Here is a 21,095-nt window from a genome sequence, read left to right as displayed (position 1 = left end):
ATGGAATATGTGTGTCTGCGAAATTGCATATTATTAACGCATAGTGATATAATGTATCATATGATTGAAATGAGACCTTTCATGAATCAATAAAAAATGTTTACATGCTACGTGCAATGATGAGAATAAAACAAATTATACTTTCACTGTTTTACTGTCTGTATCCAAAGAGTAATTTGTAGTTGCCTACTGTCTGGACTTAACTGTTCTTTTTCGCTCCTGTCCGTCATATCATGTATCATAGTTGGCTACAAATGAAGTACTTTCATACAATGTAAGTGTCATATAATTGCTGTAGGCTTGGATAGTTGTTGATATGTGTGACATTCATGATCTGTTGGCTACACATTTAGATTCAGCTCCTGTGTGTGTGTGTGCATGCTTGAGCTCTGCTTATAACAAGCATACAACAAGCTCAAATAAAAGCGTGACAATTTATCTAGCCACCAGAGATACAATTCGAATGATGAGCACAATCCAATCCCACTCCTCCCCTAGAACAGTAAAGTTCTTCATTTAACGAATTCCATTAGTTCACAGAAGATTGACATGCAAACATAAGAAATACATACATTCCAGTCACACAGTCTTGAATTATAACTTCAAAACATACAGTACTTAACACAAACACTTAATTGTTTTCTGATTACTGTATGTTTGCAGATTTCAGCAGTTTAATGTGTGTAGGAGAGGTTGTTTCTCTGCTTTTGCCCTAATCGTTTATACGGAGACTGTGATCCACATTCTTGCTCATTGATGCCAGTGATCCTACAGGTTACATCGACAAAGAGAGCCCTAGAAACATTGCCCTTGTTAACTGTGTAATAAATGTCTCTGCTATGGAACGCCGTGCATGCATGACACTGGCACAACACATACAAAGGGTCCAGTCAGTTAAAGGTTATAAATCAATTAGTGCTAATGTATTTGGCACAGCAACCTCCTTTGTATCTCCAGCGAGATGATCTACTATCCTGTACTATAGCTCTCTTTGAGAAATTGGGAGCAAACTGTTTCAAGATATAGGAAATCCACCTCTCTCTTGCCTGAGACAATGGGATGTCCTGCCATACAGTAAGCATATGGCAATGTCTGGTGTCCATTTTAGGACTGCACCATGCACTCTTGGAAGTTGGACGTGCCTCCATGGATGTATGACGCAGTTTAAAAAGGAATGTTGCAGCAGCATTTACTTCTCTTAGTTATTTGGTGAGAGTACACACACTCATATTGCCAGGTTCTGCCACTTCATTCTTGAAAAAAGAGAAGAGAAGAGACAAAGAGCCTCCCCAATCCTAATCATTATGATAAACGATGAAAGCAATTTCTATTGGGGATGTCATTCTCTAGTGGAGAAGATCTTTTCTACTATAGATTTTGCTGTTTGAAGTGTTTGTCTCTGTCTACTTGTCTCATTAGACTTAAAATGAATGAAAAGAATGAAAAACAATTCAAATGAACTGTTTACCCTTTTACTTTAAAATGTGTAATTTACCCTCGCTCTGCGAGACAACTTGCAATTACAGTGGGCCGGCTCTCCCAGATCCGTTTAGTTTTCTATAACAAACCCCCATTAATCAGCCACAAGATCAAAGAGTGACACTGCAGAAGAGTTTTAAATATTTAAATCCTCACTATTCAAATCTTATAGCAGATCAAAGCGTTTTGCTTTAATTTCACAAGTCATTTTGCTGGTCGATACAGAGGCATACGCAGAGATGCACACAAACTCCAATTAAATATCCCAGATTCCTGTAAACCTCCATTCTATTTTCATATCTGAGCACGCCTCTCACTTTGTGCAATTGAACTGCAGAGAAGAAGTGGCAGCTTCGAGAAGAAATTGATTAATATGATTATTTGAAGTTCTTTGGAGATGACAAGTAACTTAAAAGTGCATCTCTCTCATTATGGGAAGTATGCCTCTTAATGTGGCTTAGATCAAGGCCAAATAGACAGTCAAGAAGGCATATCATTAGCGTATTTTCAAAAAACAGAAGACTCATGGCTTCAATTCCAGTACAATTGGTTTTGAAACTTGCCATATTAGTACTATTATATATAATCTCTAGCATTTAATACGCTAGCGAGTAGATCACAAACACAATTGTATAAGAGCACTGGAGAAATGTTTCTCTATTTCTGTAATGTGAAGGCATACACTAGTCAAGGATGACATGGCTAAGACGAATGATTTTAACAAGTTTGTCCTAATTGGTTTCAAATAGAATAGAATACAATTCTCTCCCACTCTGTACTTTCTACGCAGGGATTATGCTTAGTTATCATGAGGCTCTGGATTTTACTGAGCTGGAAAACACCTTAATATATTGTACACCTTGTCATACATCTCAATTAGAACAAATTACATTTTTTTCTTAAAAAGATGGCACACACTAATTGGTTCAATTCAAAAGTATAATCTTATCCAATTAGTCTATGACACTATGCTCCTGGCAAAGTAATTGGGTTTATCTGTCTGTGTTAAGTTATCAAGTGTCTCGTTGCAATGAGAAGAGCATTAGCGAGCTAATTTTCATTTATTGTAAATTGGACATGCCTCTCCCAATCACGTAACCGCTGAGAGGGCTCAACTTCACAGTGGGCATCAGATGAGACACGCACCGCCTTAGAATACCTCTGTCAATCTGACATGTGCCTATGCAAATTAGTCAGCAGGAACAAATCTCAAAAGATATTAATCTGAAAATTACAGAGAAAATACTCAACAGAGGAAGCTATGACTCCTCCTTGAACAATGTGAGAGGGAACAGATGGATATGCACCACAGAGAGCATTCATTGTAGAAGGCTAATGCTATCTTTGACTGTATCCTCACTTGATGTTACCGGTTTATCTTTTCTATTGCACTTCCCTGGCGGAGTAGGAGAAACATTTTCCCTGTGGATTGGAAGGTTTTTCATGAGCAGGCAGATGGAGAAAATATTGTTGACATTAAACTGTTCCTCTTTTAAGGAATTGTTGTGACAAGGTGGAGCTCCCATCACTCGAAATAGCAGCTGTGTACTGTTTACAAAGAGGCCCAAAGCAATGTTTGTTTCCATCGAAACGGTGGCAACTTTTTCCTGTCTTTGTAATGAAGAAGCTTCTGGCATTATATGTTTGCTTTACAGTACATCTGCTGTCATTAGAATACAGCTATATGATTCTACTACTACTGATACTACTGCTACTGCTGTTATTGCTACTACTAATTACTACGATTAACAACGATAATATAAGACTAATACTGGTATTTTTTTTGTACTTTTTAAAATTCAGAGCCCGAATTTTTGTGGCTGCATTAAATATAGATTGCACTTCCTTTAAGCAGGTTAAAACACAAACTCTGGTTAACTGATCGAGCCCTGGGGAAGGGCTGTAATGATTTGTCAGTGTGAAGTCTCCGATGGGAAGTCAAATCAATGAGCTGGTCTAGGCTCATAATTACTACTCCTTTTGCCAGTGTAAGGAGAAATCAATAGAGTCAAATATACAAAGCAAGAGGCAACGCTGCAGCGTTCTACACAAAGCAGACACACTTCATAAACCCCACTCAGCAGTCACATCACAACTACAAAAGCCCTCCTCCCACTTAACACACTGTTTCTCCCCCACCATTTCGCCATTGACTGAGCCAGTGAATTCACAGGTATTGTTATAATTCACAACAATAATGCGATTGGAAGGGCCTTTTGTTTTCCTACCCTAGCCAGGGTTTGAAAGAAAACATTCACACAGTTCCAAGATCAGCAATTATCTGAGATCCATCTCTGCAAGATCTTTGCTTCTGATCTAAAAAAACACCCCTGGAGCTCTAAACTTTTGTGAAACGCATTGTAGATTTAGCAATTTTTGGAAGGCTTTAGTTGAAAATGTCTTTCATGAATCAATCCAGAGGCTACACATCTCGCAGGACAGCTGTTTTTCAGCTGCTGTTATGTTTTGCCAATAGCACCTACATTCCCCCTAACTGAAAGCTAAATAAGATTTTAATGGCAGGGTCTCATTTTCTTCTCATCCTCTTTATTAAAATTTCCTGTCTGATAGCGACTTTGCATGGGCTGTTCCCTGGCAGAGCTGATGCTGAAATTTTCATGACAAACGCACTGTTCTGCTTGCACATTAGGGCCTCAGTAAGCGGAAACTAGGAAGCTCATAATATGCATATCATCTGCCCTTCATTAATGTATGCATTGGCCAATCCCAGAGAGAAGTGTGCTCTTCTACACTAAAACACAACTCCACCACAAAGGAATAAATCATTGTAATGTGACCCCTCTCTCCTCTCTCCTTCCGTGTGCACAGGGCCTCAGTGTGGGAGATGGGGGGGCTTTTGTCTGAACGCAAGCAGCCAAAGCACCATTCTCCATCAATAGTGGCATTCAATCCATAGTGGGTTGATAGATTCAGTGTGCTGGTACTTTAGGAGACACCTGAGGACAGCTTCTTCATTTGTCTTCCCCTTTGCACTGCCAAGCATTGCATGACTGGTAGCAGTGTGGAAAGGTGCTAAGGGAACAGACTTCTAAACAAGAGACGATGTTTCCAGCTACAGTAGCAGGTTCAGGGGGGACACTACCCTACACTCAATATGTTGAAGTTGTCTTACTGTATGTGCAACAATATAGATCAATAATGCATAGGGAAACTATAATATAGCATATGCTCCCCCAACAACGGTACCGACCCCAAACATACATGTCTTTCCTTCGTTTTGTGGTCTTGATGACTAACAACGTCCTTATTTTGGCAAAAGTGCATATGAGAACTGAAAGGTAGGATAAGTAGCAGCCAGGGAAACATACGTCACCCCACCCACTTATAAAAGAAAAATGTTAACGTTATTTCTATAAAATATTAAGACATTGTTGTTACAACAGTAATTACATTGTTATTGAACAGATAGAAGAGCAACTTATTATCTAATGTTAAGTGTTACCAAATGTTGTATTCTGTCTTTGCACAATTGCAGAATGACCTGGTGGTTTATGAGTTAATGTAATAATCCATGCATGATACTGTACCTCCGTTAATGTGTCACGTGTGTTGAAGGACTGAATGTTTAATGACACAGTGAAAATGTCCTTATAAATGTCCTTATAAAGTCACTATTATCATAAATTGTAAAATAAAGTATCCAAAGTCAATAGTTACGTACCATATGGTTACTTAGCTAGTTATATAACAAAAGGATGCATCAGACCTGTTGATAGCGTTGAACATTAATGCTTTAGAAGGTCCTATATAAACTCTGTGCATATTTTATATACAAATATTATTTCAAATTAACAACGCAAATGTATCATAACCATGTGAGAAACACAACTTGTTTTGCTAATTGAATTAGCAGGCTTGTTAATCATGCATACCTTGTGACAATACTCTCAGGACAATAATTAGTATCAAGGTAAGGGTTATGTTGACTGTCACTGCTTTTTAGAGTGTGCTTAATCAGCCTTTCTCAGGTTTATAATGTCTGGTCAATTAACTCCCAGGTATATTGAAATGATGAAATAGTGTAGGCTACTGTACTTCTCTTGGTTTTCCCATTGCAGGAAAACCATAAAGATGTGTTATTTAGGTGAGAAGGACGGAAAAAGATACAAATATGCACATCCAATTTATCAAGTGTAGAAGTGACAGAAGACATATCAAAGAAAAAAGGAACGTCTGCAACTCTTGATTTGTTCTCATGGTGATTTATTCAGACGCACAAAACAGTCAACTTTTCAATCAGTTGGATTTTCGTCAGGTCACAACATAATTAAACCTGAAGTACATATTGCATTGTACTGAAAAATAACTTGTACAGTGACACCAACCCATCGAATAAGTTAATTCAATAAGTCTATCGCTTCTTTAGGAAGCTTGAGTGTGTGAGTGTCCTGAACTCAGTACAAAGGCTATGGTGCTGATGGAGAACATCTCCATTACTGAATGAGCGGGAATTAGATACACAAATTATTCATCAACGATCCTCAGTCATCAGCAGAAAAGAAAAGTGCTTACTGGGGTTAATGTACTACTGAGAGCTTAAAGTGCACTTATTCATTTCAAAGAAAATATTTAACGTGGCTGACTGACCGCATATCTCAAGCAGTCAGCTACGCTAAACTGAAGGCATAATTATAAAAAAAGAGATGAAAAATGCTACTCTTGACAAATTATCATCATCTTCAACGTCCATCCACCGTCTCTTTCCCACCAACTCTTGACAGTGCTGCTATGGTATGCTTACTACATTGCTCACTAAGACCTTTGGCTTTTTCCCTCAATGGCGATCGTTCAGATTAACACGTGCCAGTGGGTTGATACCCACAGAGACTATTGGGTAGAACTACACTGAATTAACAATGTAACAATGCAATTACTCAACTAATACAATTGTATTAACTAATTTTTAGGGTTAGGGTTAGGGTTAACACACTACAATACACTGTAAGCATATCCATTATGATCAACGATGCCGCCTGGTGGTTGTTTTGCCAAGGTGAATGACCTGAAATAAAACTCACTAATGCCGTCGCGGTACTGCTGCGACATTGTCATACTGACAGCCAATTTATAAACTCAGGCCTACTGTAGGACAGTGTGCGTCACAGAGGGCGCAGTCATGTCCAAGCTGTAAAACCTTTAAAAGGTATGTGGTGAAGCCCAGCTGGCTGCAGCACATATCTCTGAGACAGAGACACCTTTGATCAGGGCCCGCGGCTGGAGTGTGCCCGGATGCCCAAAGGGGGCTGCTATCCCTGTTAATTGTAAGCTTCAACAATGGCCCCCACAATCCAAATCCATGGCAGATTTTGCAAAACAGACTACAGCTGTCTACAGACCCTGAATAACCCTGTCGTGGACATGTAAACACACAGAATGCATACTGGATGGAGGGTGTTCATATGCTCCTGCTCCGGAGAGGAGAAGGGCGGGCAATGGAAACGGAGCAGTACAGCAGCTTGGCTGCAGTATGCCGTGGAGATGACTTTGGGAACAAACACTGCGTTAGGGTGTAACCAAAGCCTCTTTAAAGGAAGCCGGTTCACTCTGCCGTCATCTTGGCGACACCTATTTGGGCACTTATTTTCAGTAAGTACTTTCCCACACAAACTAGTGTGGCAGTAAGCTTCATTAAGATGGGAGAAGATAGCTAGCGCGCCAGTTGCCTAAGCACAATAGGCACCATTGCTATCAAGCCCTGAGGATAGCAGCAGCAAACTAGAGGGTGCTAGCTCTGTTTGCGCGAAGCCTAGTTACGTGCTCACGTCGTAAAATGATGAACAAGCAAGTTAGCCAACCGTCCAAGTGGGTAGCCGAAGCTTACACGAGGGACCCAGCGAACACAACACACATGATAACCAGCTAGGAATTACGTCTAACTAGTAAGGGCTCAAATAGTCAGAGAAGTACGAACACCAAATTAACCAACCTTCCTGCAAACTGGGCGCTAATATTTCCTGCACGAGGCAAGGAAAGAATTTGCTTTGTCAAAGCTAGCTAAGGGCTGAAATGGTCCGTAAACCAGAAGCACTTGAAGCTAGCCGACCGTCCAAGTGCGAGCTGTAGCCTACATGAGGGACCTAGCAAGTTTTAAAACTTGAGGAATTGTAGCCAAGCTAGCAAGACCTCAAACAATGGAATTGTGTACGCCATTCAACTGTCAATAGTGGATTTGTCAGTCACCACTGGCTGGTACACTTATTAAATATCACCTAAAGATTAAATCATATCACAAATGATGATAGAAAGATGTTTGATTGATCATGGTTTTACATTATGAGTGGACAAGAGAAAATGCCTTGCCCCCCAGCTGAAAATTCGAACGTTCACACCCTATTATGACGTTTTTAATGATAACAAACTATACAGTACATATTCACAATCTTTGTGAAATTACAATAGAACAGACAGTCAGTGGCTGGTTTTTCAACACATTTCTGGGTCAATAATTACATTAAGTACAATATTTGCTTTAAATGAATGTTTAATTCATCCCCATCCTGTTTAGATTCATTAGCATGCTGAGAATAGAATAAATGTGTCCAGTTCATCCTCTAATGCTTCAGCGACTCTGCCCCAGTTGAATGTAATAGGCTTGTAAACTGCTTATTAAATTAGGGTTGCACTCCTGCTTACAATACAATGCTTTCTTCATCTTATAAATATTCAAAATGTAGATTGCTACGAAAACAAATACGAGACACAGCTCTGCAGTTGTTTTCATGTGACATGAATGTTTCATTACTCTATGAATGTGGAAAGTCATTCCAATTTCTTCCCCCGCCATAAGCTGCTCCAAACCAGAACTGACTTACAATCAGCCCACTCCTAATTGCTCTAATTCGTCTGATGCTGAATATGTAACAGCATTTTCGGTGAGATGAGTGGGATGATGCAAACGACTAAACGGTCCTTCTACCCCAACCCCTTTCACTAGGTGCTAGTGTTGACCTTTATCTTGCCCCTAAATACCACAGACCAACAACTTTTTTTCGAAGCAACTCCCAGGTGCTGGCCAGAAAGCTGGTGAAGTGTCTTAACTCACTTGCTTTTGTGCTATAGGGTGGGAGATTGGGGGGTTAGGTGTTTGCTCTGGATGGAGACAGCGGGTCAGCGAAGATGTGTCTTCTGAAGCTGTTGTCTGCGACTGACAGGTGATGTACTGAGCCATGAATTGCCTGTCTTAACATTTCGAGCAGCGTACCGACCAATGTTTAAATTGTTGTGGCATGTTGCGAGGGAGCCACCTGCTCGCTCCGCAGCTGACCGCCGTGATCAATGAAGACGAAACAGCCAAAAGAGGCCTTATTGACATTTGCGGCTGGGACCTGAATCGATGGCAGCCAGTCAAGCCCGTCTGACTGAGCAAACCCCATAAACGTCGGGTCCTTTAACAGTGATGATAGAATTAATTGATTGCAGGGATGAGAAATATTGAAGAAGGGTGTCAATCTGTGTTTATTTTTTCTCCCAAGGGTCTTGGGAGGATGGAGGGGAGGGGAGAGAATGAGAGGAGCGAGTTTTTTGAGTGATTTTTGCTTGCTGTTTCAATTAAGATTTGTTATATGCAGATGTAGGACTACAGCATAAGATAAAGCTGGCTGAAATCATCCTTCCCTCTGAACCATCAGGTTATTAACCTATAAAATGTCTGTACCACTGCAAGTGTACCTTATTCAGGAGGATGATCTACACGATTCACCAGACACCATACGGTACTGTCTCTTGCCTGGTAGACCTACTTGGCTATCCCTAGGAGCCCCCCTCACCCTCCCTCTGCCTGTCTTGTCAATATTGTCCCCTCAGAATGGAGGAACCCCTGACAGGTCTGATCTAGTCATTGTGCCTCTTAAAGTATCTCTCTGCACTAATCAAAATGACTCTCTGTTAAATAAACCATGAAAAAACCTTTTCCACTAACGGTGTGCTGAAGCGGAAGTCATCCAGACTGTAATGCTAGACGATTAATCAACAGATTGGATTCTGCTAAACACTGCTATTCCTGCCACATGTGCACCCCAACCCAAAAATGAGAGGCCTGGCAAGTCTGTGTTATAAATAAAAAAGTACAAACATTTAATTAGTTTTCTTTCCTCTATTAGATATATAGGAGGGTGGGGGCTGAGGCTCAGGGTTAGGGCTAAGAGAAGCCTGCCAGAGAAGATCAGCAAGTGTTCCTGACTTGCTCTAAATGGTAAATGGATGGTGCGGGTGGCTCTGACGACTGTATGATGTTGCCTGAATGGGAAGTTGGCACCCATCGGCCCATGTCTCCATTTAACAGGGTGTGGCAGCAGGCTCTCTAAGCCTACCCCGCATGGTTTATGGCTCCACTCAGTAATGCAATGTAGCATCAAATCGGCTTCATCCTCACTGAGCGGCTGGTGAAAGAGAGAGTGCTAACAGTGATTTTGAATTAGAGAGGAGATAGTACCTGAACATAGGATTTTGCTGCCCTCAGTAAAAATATGAATGTTGCTTACTGTAGCCTACAGTATGTGTTTCTATCCAGTGGTTCACATCTGAGAATTGTTCATATAATGTAATGTTATGTTATGTTCTCAGTAATAAAAAAGAGTCCCACTAATGTTACTTTGATTTCCATATCAAATCATTTCTGGGCAAATGTTAGGTTATCTACTTTAATTGTTTACAATTAAAATGGTCAAAAAGAAGCAAGAAATAGCTTTTTTGCTAATCACAATTTTTCAAGCCAGCAGTCTACAGGATTGACTGGGCTTGACACTCGCATTTGTGATTGACAGTTCATCTTGTGAGCCAAGTTTTATGTTTTTCAGCTGGCTATAATGTTGACCAATAGAGTACCGAGAAGCTTGTGTACTTCCTGGCTCCACTTTCAAATTCTTAGTGAATTTCACCATAGGCATTGTATCAGTGGTGATTTACAGTATACAATTTGAAAGCATGAACCCACCCATTCAACAACTTTTCAGATGAATCACTAATTTGTTATGATTCGTATTCTTGAAGAGTGAACGTTGTGACGGTAAAGTTACAAGACCAATATTCGAAATGTGTTTTTTTTGTTTGCTCAAACAACAAGATAACTTAGCTACATTATTTTCCTACCTTTGTATTCTGAACAGTCTTGCTGCATTTTACCACAGCATCCTCAATTCCATCTCGTCTCAGCTGTTATCTGTACCTTCTGGGGGACCTGACAATGTGGGCAATGCTAGTGCTGGCTAAAATGGGAGGGATGTAAAATGTAAACAAAAAATATAATTGGTTTATTTGATTGTGTTTTACTACCCTATATGAGTATAATATGAGCAAGTTGTGATGGCTAACACATAACATTTGAAATCACACCAATCAAAAATGTAGCATTCGTACATAAGGAGTACTGGAAAACAACAGAAACTAATGTTTTCATTTTTGTTTGATGCTAATTTGCTGAAGCCAATAAAATGTATGCACTCACTGCAATGTAAGTCGCTTTGGATAAAAGCGTCAACTAAATGGCATAAATGGCATATATTATAATTTGCACTTTCGTGGGGCTTTAATAAACCCTATTGTTGACAAAATATATAAGTAACTGGCCATAAGGAAGAGGTATTTTCTGGTCACATCTGAGCTTTGTTGTGCGTTAATATGAGCAAAACAGAGGAGAGACTTTCTGAAATAGAATCAGCCTTGTCTTTCTGGTCAATGCATAAAAATAGTATTGATTAATGATTGTCACCCCTTTTTCACGCAGAATGATGTAAAGACCCTGTCAGTCCCAATCACCTTCTCAGTGAACATGTTCCATCAATCCCCCTGGCCAAACGGGCAGGGAATGACAGACACCACATATTTCACCTTCCCAGCCAAAGTGGGCCAGGAAGTGGGACAAGGCAGAGGGAGGAAAGTGACACATATGAAGGTGACAGCTTTTCACACCTGGGAATAATGGTTTTGATAGGCGTCCTGCTTGTTTCGCTGCTGTGGAATGAACAGTGACCGAAAATGTGCCATAATAGACACAATTAGCTCATGGCGTAAAAAGACCCAGGGCCCTCACAAGCCAGGACGAAATCCAACTCTTCGCTTCACTCCAGGGAGGTGACAGCACAGTCCATCCATACTCCATCTAGGTCCACTATGCTTTGACACATCAAGGATACAATTATTGGACCCCAAGGCTGGGCTTGTCCCTACATGCATACGCTTAGCCGGATGGGGAATAGGAAAGGTACCTCTACTTCTCCATGCAGGCATCATTTCTCTAGCTCACACTACAATGAGACAAGAAGAACCAAAGAAAATCGTATTCGTGCTACAGTATATGACTGTTCTTGTATAACAGTGATAAGAACACAAATGATCAGCATTGCATACATTATTTTTTCTCTGATATGCCTGTTTTTTTGTTTTAAGCTGACTGATTTTACATATGTGCACCGTCTTCAAAAGTACATCAGAGTTAACATCACTTTGGGTGTCCAATTTATCCTGTCAAAGTTTCTCTCTCCCTTGTGTTTTGTAAAGGAAATGATGGTACTTCAAGAGAGAAGCCTCAACGATTCATGTGTCATTACCATTGTGAATGTGTGCGGTGCTATTTTTGGTTTTCATCTGACCATGCCGACATGCTATCCACATTAATGTCTTGCTACTGTACTGAGCTGTAGCTTGACAGAATACAGGATGTGGGGGAGCATGATGATAGGACGTTTTGATCATTTTTATGGTATATTCCATACACTGCTAAAGACACTTCTGGGCGGAGAAATGTCCCATCGCATCGTCTCTCCATAAGATTCTTAGCAGCTAGAGTCTATATCACTGCCTCTTTTATGCTCCTCTGCAAAGATAACTGTCTGTCCATAAGGAGAAAGAAAAGGAGAAAAATCAATAAAATCATGCATCTAATAAGGTGAGAGGGATTAAAAATGGTTTCTCCTAAGCCTTAGGGGAAAATTCTGCAAAAATAGAGATCCTCTCTGTCTCTGCCAGGGACAACCCCACCTCATCATCATCTGCCCCCTTCGCTCCCCACCCCCACCCCCCCAGTGGAGGTGTAGGACATGTTTATGGCAGTTTGGGATTAAGGAGGCTAGATCTAGGTTGCTGTTTCTCAAGGCCTCAAAAGCCCAGTTGGCTAATTAAACAGTAACTGTCGAGACATTGGTTCTCTCTTTTCCAGGGCTCTTGCCTTCAATTCCTGCAGTTTAATTTATTTGGAGAGGGGGCGACCCTGTGGGTAAGACTGGGCAGGCTTCCAGCTCAGCTCTGAACATGGGGCGATGGGCGCTGTGGCGGGTAGTTGGGGAAGGTGGGTAGAGGTGGGGGTGGGAGGGTGGAGTCACCGGGGATGAGCCAGGTCAAGCTATTTAAGTCAATATCCCTCAACCCCTCTGACAGCCAGAGTAAGACCTCCCTGATCCACGAGGCCAATGGAGAGAAACGAAGGGAGGCGTCGACATCTTGTGAGCAAGGGATTGTGGGCTGCAGCAGCAGCAGGGCTGGAGGGGCAGAGGCATGTGTCCAAGGGGATCCCTATGGAGCAGGCATTAGGATGAAGGGCTCCAGTGTTGTTGACCTAGCCCCAGGGCACATGTGTCACCAGCATGGCCATCAACGGCACCCTGTCATCACATTTGCACTTCAAAAACATAAGGCTCACACAGCTTGGGAGACTCTGAGGTGATGGTGATGGTGATGGTGTATTCATCTGTTTACAGCAAACCAGCTGAATTAAGCAGGTAGAAATATGAACTGTACTGTACTGGGCCCACTGTGTTAATTATGGTGTCATTACTGGATTGTAGCTATTCATCTGTTTTTTTAATATATTTTTTAACTTTTATCAGATTCCAATGTGCATCAAACTGACATTTTAACATGGTGCTGCAGATCGCATTTTGTAACAAAGCTGGTGACCAGGTGATGGAGGAACATAGTTATGGATGGTAAGTGACAGTGTATTTCAGATCCATTTTGATGTGTTGATAATTAACGTTGCATGAATAGAAAAACATCTAATTTGGTACATTACGTACATGTTGGATTCCAAGGTAACAATAACAATCCGCAGACAATACTCACTAGGGCTGGATTTGTCACCCCTGGTATAGGGTCAGCAGCCCCACCTCTTTGCAGGCTTAGAAAATGTCCCCTATCAATATTTCAGCACCTCAATTGTTACCCCTGAAAAACACGTCCTCCCCCCAAAAGTAAATCATCAGTGGGCACAGACACAAGGGATTGACTGTCTGGCTGTTGTCAGCTCTTGCTGTCTGTGTTGGTCTGTGTGTGTGTGTGTTTGTGTGTATGTGTGTCTGTGTGTGTTCTTTAAGTGTGCAGTCAATTCCATCTACAGGCCAACAATGCTCTTGTAGGGGATTTTTTTAAACTAAACAATGCCCTGGGCATATTGTATTCTCAGGAGAGCTGTTGGCCAAAACAAGCAATAATTCAACACAGATAGAGTCATGGTGACACAGGTCTATTGCCAATAATGTGCTCTGATTATTGTCACTGTTACACTCAACAGTTAGAATTGCATGAGAGATGAGATTTTTGATAAAAGGATTGCTAACTTTGTAGAAGAGGAGCAGGCACACACACTGAGAGCAACATAGAAGAATATAGTCAGAATATGGCAATGAAAGTGGAGAATATTTTATTTTTGGGCAGCGGGGCTACAGAAAGTATGACAATTCTCTATGCTCTTCAGGATAAATACACATACAATGGTGTACTGGCAAGGCCTTTACTGGTTGCAGAAACTCCTGTTGGTCCTGTTGTAGCCACTGAAAAGACCTTTGGACTAGGAGTGCTCTGGTGGATTTAAAGGCTCATTGCCACAGAGATGATGTTGTTCATTGAGGTGTGAAGTTTCTGGAGGCAGTGAAAGAGTATGTTACCACCTCGATGGATCACATTTTCCTCTCTAAAAGTGCTTTACATGGTACACATAGCACACACACACACACACACACACACACACACACACACACACACACACACACACACACACACACACACACACACACACACACACAGCCACAAGAAAAGACATTCTACACACCAATTCACTGTACACAACAAATGTAAATGTGCACTCATACCTGCATCTCCTGATATTGCCAAGTTTTTTTTAACACACACAAACACATGCCCATATACTGTGTGCACAAGTGCTCACACACACCTAAATGCCACACTTGTATATCTGTCCATCAATGTAATGAGAAAACAGTGGCCCTGTTTTCACCAAGGAAAACAGCAATTTAGCAGTGGTGGTGATGGTAGGCTCCAGTCACATCATATCACACATTACTGACTTTGGTTTGCAAAACCACCTCAACAGCCACCAGCAAGGCAATGCTCATGTCATCTGCAAATCACAAATCGTAGCTCCTGACGCGAACCGCTGCACAGAAGCCAAGTGCCAAAGGGCTCTGGCCACAGCCAGCATCAGACTTTAAAGTGATTTGAAACAGGGAGCAAAGGAGGGGCAGAATTTGCCTCCAAGCCTAACATAGACAGAGCTTCAATCTTCAATGGAATGGAAAAAAGAGAGAAAGAATAAGATGAGAGAAGAAAAAAAAACAGTAGCATGGCCAGCTCATCCATCATTTCTTTTAAAAGGTCAGGATTTTGTATGTGGAATTGGGAAGAGCAGCGAATTGCAGATGCACCGAACAGCAGGGTATTTTCCGCTGCCATGACCAGCTAAGGAGGGTTCCTTTAAAACACATCTGCCAGTAAACATTTTGGCCTGACTCTGGGTCATCTCTCCTGTCTGAGCGAGAATCAGCCGAGCGTGAAGATGTACCTGCACAGACCCTCGGACCAGGAGTCAGTCACTCTAGCCTTTCCCTACCCCCTGTTAATTGTTGAGGTGTTGTGCAGTACTTGACTCTGTATTGGATTCTTTAAAGGGGTCTTACTGCACTGCAGGTGTTTTGAGTTTTTCTTTTTCTGTCTTAATTTTATTTCCTCTTGCTAATACATACTGTATATAGGGAAAATGTGCATGGTTAACTATGTATTGGTAATCTATGCATTACATTTGTGGACCACAATGTCCACAATCAAATCACATCCATACAAAGAGTAAATACACAGTGAAATATAACTGTTTTGATTGGAAACATGTCACTTTTGTTATGGTCTACTCAGACTATACATTCATGTCGGAAATCTTGTTTTGCTACATTTTCATAATGAATGAACAGATATGAACCAAAAAGGTGATGATAAATCACTTGATCTGAAATATGGAATGAAATTCAGCAAAATGATGTGCCATCATATCCATGGCCATGGGTCTCAGAGGTGCATTTGAAAAAAAAAGAGGAAAATGGGGGCAAAGAAATCAGCACTCAGGCCCATCTGAACCAGGCACATCAGTAGCTAAGTGCCTCTTTACCTCCTCCAGCCACTGGAGACAAGACAAAATGGCCTTGGCATTATGGTTGGGGAAACACAACTGCCTTTTAAATATTGCACTGTAAAACACAGATCAGTCCCATCTATGTATACTGTATCTACATAGAGGGATGCACTGATTGCTAGTGAATAAGAAAGTGTTCTCTCTTGCTGTCAAAGTGATGAAGAGGTTGTTATGCCAAGCAGATAGAATGAAGGCAGGCGGGACAGATGTGAGCTTGGTGATAAGTCTCCCCATCAGCCCCGTCTTTGCTGCGTAGATGCCCCTGGGACACACAGAAACATCTGGAAAGAATTGCCAATGGGATTGATACAGTGACTAGAGTCATGAAAAATGAATTTTCCATGCCACTGTATAAACACAAGCTGACCTACGCCACCACAAAGGCACTTTTATGCACTTTGATTTGTGTGTGCACGTGTGTGTGTGTGTGTGTGTGTGTGTGTGTGTATGCATGTGTGTCTTTTTTTAATCTAAATGCTGCTTAGTCAACAAACTAGGTTTACAAAGAAAACACACAACTAACAGCCTTATTATGGACCACATGGATGAAGCCATTATGTCATTGTATCCATGGTTCCCCCAGACTTGGCATTTTGTTTAATTTCATCCCAAACACCTGTTTAAAGTTCACTTGTAATTAAAATGTTTGCCAAGGAACAAATTATAAAATTACAGTCACTTCCTACAAAACTGTACTTATTACTATTGTTGTGCACTGATACAATGTACAACACCCAATCATCTCTCTTGAAATACATTATGCTGTATAATCAAGCCATGTAGTACCTTGGACTGTTGATTTTGGAATAGCCCATGTGTATAAGGTTAGCTAGACAAGCTAGAGAGAATGGGATACAAACTGCTTAAAAGCATTGGTCGCAGGCACGATGCACGATGTGTGTCAATGGGACAGATTTACAGTCTGTGAATGTGAGTGACTGTGCTTTAACATTGTTTAGAGTTCTGTGATTTGAGATTACTGCTACAGAGGGCTTCTCGGTGGCAATTATAATATTGCAAATTATGTTATTTTTCTATTACATGTTCACTTAATAGAATCCCTTAGTACTATAACAATAAGACTTTTAGACGTGTAATACCACCACTACAACTAGCAACAAGGACAATATTTCTTGATGATAATAAAATATTATTATAATTATAAATATTATGATGATGAGGATGAGGATGAGGATGAGGATGAGGATGAGGATGAGGATGATGATTATTATTATTATTATTATTATTATTATTATTATTATTATTATTATTGTGTGCTTTTGTGTACTTTTCTTGAAGTTACCTTTATTGAGGGTGGCCAATATATGAATGTCTTACTGTACTGTTGGGCCTGTCAAGACAATGTTGTGTTTTAGGTTGCACATCGCAGTAATCTCCAATACTATTTCCTTTGCTGGTAACTGTTTTTGCCATTTAACTGGCAGTGACCTGGCCTGGGAAGTTTTGCCCAGAGCCCCAAGGCGGCCTTAGTTGCTCCAGTGATTCAGGACAGTGGTGAGGCTCCACCCCAGCCAGACACCAGGGACCTCTTCATTATCTGTCATTATATGTTTTAAAGTTTGCATAATTGATCCTCCCCAATAAGTCGTCATTGATTTATGGAGGTCTCGGCTGAAGAAGGCAGTCGTTAAAAATTCATAACCCTGGTATGTGTCTTCACAATCCATTAGCTGCTCCTGGACCCAAAGTCCTTCCATTGATTGACCTTGTGCTGAGAATCTCATAGACTCTGCATTTTTCCCTTCTACTATACTGTGGGAAGAGTTATGTTTCAGCTTTTTCCCTTGATAGCTGGTCTTTGATTTTCTCTCCCTCCTGTCTGTCTCTCTCCCTCTTTTTCTCCCTGTCTCGCTTTCTCACTCCCTCTCTGTCTCTCTCTTACCCCCTCCATCTAAATTGAAGACCTTACTCTGAGACGATGAATAAATAAAGCATGTTCCATAAACAGCTTTCCACTATTATTTAAGCTTCCAGGGCCTCGCACTCTGACAGCCTCCCTTCCCTGCCATCAAATTCAAGTGTGTAAATTTTCTAAAAGGTTCTGAATGTTTTATGATGATTTCAGGGAATGATGGAGTAATAGCTGAATAGTGAAGCTATTAGTTTTAATATTTATATTGAGTGCTTTGAATCATTAATGTGACAGGATGTAAAATCAGAGCTGCGGGACGTATGTACTTCACAACCACAGACACTTGGTAAAAAATATTTGTTTTCTTGAGCACCAGCACCAAACTGTTGTGAGCTGCCCATCGGGGTGAGAGGCAATTCTCCATCAATTTTAATCTAACCTTGAGAAAAAGCACTTCTTGAAAAGAGTTTGTTTAAATATACTGTAGAGCAATCCTAAAAAAAGAACCAACACATCTCCAGTATGTTGCGTTTATAATTCAGAGGTTAAGTCCTGAGCACTGAATACGTTTATGTAACCCGTACCCAGTAATGTAATGTTTTTTTACAGTTGTGTAGATATTGAAGCTGATGAAAGGATTTGATCTGTTTGCAGAAAACTCCAGAATCTTTCTCCTTATACAGAACATACAGTACAATATGTCTACTTCGGTTCAGTGTTGGTGTACTATGAACTAGAGATTTCCTGTGTTCCAAATGAACCCATCCTGACCAGGACTCTACTACCCGAACCCAACATGTACAATACATTGATGAATACATTCATCATAGAATGACATATATGCAAAGATATACAGACCGATATGGACACAGGTAATGGACCTGTCTGACCAGACAGGCAGCTGCAACGACAAGAACCTTTTTAGACAACAGCCTCAATTTATAATATCTTGCCAACAAATGATGAAATATTGTATGGAGATTTTCAAAAGATATTCTCACACAAAACATGCAGGACTTATATCATGAGGAGTTGTATTTTGTGAGAGCTTTAAACCTGATACAGATGAGGAGTTTTGGAGAAAGATCTGTGCAGAAATGTAGCCACATTTTGTGTTGCACTCTCCCCTTGGCACAAGAAGCTTTACAGGCTGTGTATTTTCTGCTCTGTGGAGCTGTGGAGTTAAAGGCCAGTTTATTCTTGTGGGTATCAGGCAGTGTGGTCCTGAGGGGACTAGCTCTTTCATGCACAGTTAGTGCACTTGACTCAGCATGGAGATGCTCTCAGATGGAAAAGCCATGTTTAGAGGACGTCTTATGAGACATTAAAGCACTGCTGTTCCATTGTTTTAGCTCTTCCTAAATGTCACTTTCCTCTCCTGAGCCTGCCCTTCACTACCACACAGTGGGATGCGTCACAGAAAAGGTCTCTTTGTTGTTCCCAAAGAGGGTCCATTTGGCAGGGGAAGCAGAAAGCAAACTCACCACTCCAGACATTATCGGTACTATACTGTAGCAGTAAGAGCAAGAAACAGAGAGTCAAACAAACTGTCATCCACAATAATCCAGTTTTATTGTACAGATTCAGATTAAAAAATGACTAATGTGTTCAGTGTATTATCACCCAGTAAGACTGACAATTGAAAAGTCTTGAGGATTTATAGGCACATTTATGAAAATAGGTAATGAATTGATGGAACTGATTTAGGTTAATTTGTAAGGTGTGCACAGGGAGGTGTATAAGCAGACTTCAACCCCATCCCCCACCTGCTCCTGCTCTCTAAGGCGAAGGATGATAGCTTGTCTGGATTCAAATGTAGCTCTAATTCAGGAAGAGATGCCGTGACTGGAACAGATGTTTCATATAGACTGCTCCTCTAAATGTGTGTGTGTGTTGTGTGTTATGCACATGAAGCGAGACCACTCTTTCCCATCTCCCTGAATACATGAGAGGATGTTAACGTCGCCCGCGCCTCGCATTAACAACCAGCATTAGAATGACTTGGGGGGATTCTTGTTGTACATGCCCACGAATCATGATAGGATACATTAGTGGGAGAGATTGTGGAATTGTAAAGGGCGATCAAGGAGCAGCTCGCTTGCCTTTTCCTAACACTTGTTACCAGCCCCCCCCCCCGTCCCTCTGCCTCGTGTCTTGCCTAATTGCTATGAGGGCTTTGCGGTCGACACCAGCACTTCTTGTTTGGCTTTGCAGAATACATCTTGTCTTTCACCAGTATGGAGTAGAATATAAAAAGATGTAGCTATCATAATTTCATCACCCTCCACCACCCGGTGTAGTGCCAGGTATGATTCCTGCTCTCCACATGGGATGAAGTCAAATGACATATTCTGTGGGGGGGTTTTGCGGCTACATGTAGACAATACCAATGGGATAAAAAAGTTTGACTCTACAAAGTTGGAAATATAAATGGACAATGTCAAGTGAAGCATAATTCAAATTGAGAAAATCTAGATGATTTTAAGGGAGACAAATATAGTAATACAGTTTATGCTCTTAACCCCTTGATTTAAAGGCACCATCTGTGATCGGTGAAACTAGAAAATGCTGACCCTCCACCACTATGTTACTAGGGCTGTTAGGGTTGTCAAACCATTAAAACATTGATCGAGTTAATCGCATGGTTTCCTGTGATTAATCATGAATTAATCACAATTTTGGTTTAGTCAAATTTAGACCTAATTGAAGATGTTTTTTCAACACAAAATAATCTGCATCAGATGTTTTTTATTAGCATCTTCTCAGCCAATAACAATTCCGCCAGGTGTGATAAAAGCCTCTGTAACTGGTTAATTAAAGTAAAATTACAAATACATTAAAAAAAAATCACTTGTATCTACTCCTCCATATCCATGGTATTTAACATGACATGCTACTATATATAATGGGGATTGGATGCATGGATCTTATCAGCTGGGAGTTGGAACATCAACACAAATTCAAAGGGAATAATAAGTCCCCCATGTTTATATTTTGACTAACTGTCAAATCTTCTTGTCAGCGTATGACAAGAACTATAGGCAAAATGTAAGGAGTGGATCATAGGCTAGTTAACCACACTGCACACAGACAGCGCGCATAACATGATTGCTGCAGCAAGACTACAGGTCCTTTCCATTCCCAATTGAGCAAGTGAACCCTACCTTAGTGAAGGGGAGTGAACCACGGAAAGGGCACCGGTCGACCTGTTCGCTGCGGGGCTCGTGGATGGGCCGGTGGATTTGTGGGTTGCGGGGTCAGTGATCGACGCGATCTGTGGGCTGCAGGGCCGGTAACTGAAAGTCAATGAAA

This window comes from Argentina silus (assembly GCF_951799395.1).
Source record: "Argentina silus genome assembly, chromosome: 6".
Lineage (NCBI taxonomy): Eukaryota > Metazoa > Chordata > Actinopteri > Argentiniformes > Argentinidae > Argentina > Argentina silus.
The sequence above is the reverse complement of the archived record's forward strand: the minus strand, read 5'-3'. Positions refer to the sequence as shown.